The following is a 1,890-nucleotide window of genomic DNA, read 5'->3' on the forward strand; positions in this document are numbered from 1 at the left end:
TATCAAGAGGATTTTCCTAGAAAGGCCTGAAATAGATCCAATGGGAGAAGTTCCATAAAGCATCTTCTGAACAAGCAAACCCTTGGGACATCAGCTGCAGAGAATGTACTCTCAAAGGAAACCTCGGGCTGGGTCTGAAAACACGCAAGTGCACGAGCGGAGTACTAGGGTAAAAGGAAGGAAAAGAAAAACAGAGGTGGTTACTGGAGCAAAACTGCTTAAGGAAATCTTGCATCTCTGGTATTCAACCAAATAGTCTTGCCTTACCATTATAATAACACAGAGGAATGGGAGAAGGAATTTGCTCACGGTTTGGAGGGCAAAGTACAGCCCTCTGGCCATGCATGTTGCATTGGATTCTCCAGGCCACGTGAAATCATTTCTTCTGTCTAAGGAGGCTTGCAACCTTTCTCATAAGAAATATGCACATACATGAAATTTAATTGAATTAATAAGAGGAAAAAAACTGGAATAGAGATGATCTCAAGCTGCCTGTTGTTCCCATTCTCCCATACTGGAGTCCTCAAAACTCTGCTGTTTCTCTTAGGAAACCAACCAACCTTCCCTGAGAAGCTATTTCTTTAAATGTGATATTGAAATAGCTCTGACTTGCCATGAGGTGATTCCTATTTAAGATGGCACACCATACAACCATGTATCATCTGACCTAATCTCATCAGACAGCACATCATCGTTGCTGAGCTTTTACTAATTAAAAATGCCAAATATGAGATCAGTTAAGCATGTTTTTAATTCTTTCAGCAAAGTTTTATACCACACAAATCCTAGATGACAATGTTCACACTACAGCAGCTTCACTCTTTTATTGCGTTGATATTTCTTCCTGCCCCCTCTCAAGTTATGAGGGTCAGAAATTAAAAATAGCTCTACAATTTAGGCTACATAATAAAAAGAAAATTATTTCTGTGGCATAGCAGGGGAATAAAAGAGGATGACTGGAGAAGGCCATACTGCACATTCTGAAAAGAAGTGTTAACACATATAGGGTTTTATTTTAGTAAATTCCAGTAGCAAAATTAAATGTCATGTTGGTACATGGGACTATGTTGTGGGTAAAAAAATACAGGAAAAACTCTCCAGCTGGTGTAAAACAAGGACGCCAAACTGAAACTATTTTGCGCAATGCTACTACACTCCAGCTAAGAATCTGTCTCTACAGCTGGTTAAAAATGGGTTAAAAATACTAGTCTTGTAAAAATCCATCTTATAGAACCATGCAAATGACAGAGGCCTGCCCCAGTCAGGCTGTATCTCTGCAAACATTTATGCAAGTGGATAACCATGCACATGAATGGTCTTATTGTTTTCCAGTTGACTAGGCAGGATTGGGGCCCGTTCCCGGCTGTACAGGAGACGGGAATGTTGGCAACCAGCACAACTGAGATATTGGGCAGAGTGAAAGATTGATGCTTAGACAGAGAGGAGGGGGGGATTGCTTTTGCTGGTCCAAACTCAGTTCAGCAATGTTGTTACACCAGTCTAACTAAAATTATGATAAACATCCATACTCTTGACAAATACCTAGTCATTTAAAAATCAATCAATCAATAAGAAACAAAAAAAAAACAAGGAAAAGATTTTCAAAATGGCACTTAAAAAGCATAAATTCAGAAGGGGGATTATTTGCATTTTATGATGACCCAGCTCATGCTGATACCCAGAACCAGTGATGAAAAGCTTTGGTCTCAGGCTCTATAGGAAAGGGCTCAATCCCACGCTTTCTGTTGGAAGGCAATAGCACCATCAGCTGTATAAAGGACACAGGTTCAGACCTGCAGTGTCCTCTTCCAAAAGTCCACAGATCTTTCCTGCTCACATTAAAAATCAATGCAGAAATCCTGATCCAAAGTGAGAACACTGCAGGCATAC

The sequence above is a fragment of the Aptenodytes forsteri genome, unplaced genomic scaffold (assembly GCF_000699145.1).
Source record: "Aptenodytes forsteri isolate BGI_AS27 unplaced genomic scaffold, ASM69914v1 Scaffold193, whole genome shotgun sequence".
NCBI lineage: Eukaryota > Metazoa > Chordata > Aves > Sphenisciformes > Spheniscidae > Aptenodytes > Aptenodytes forsteri.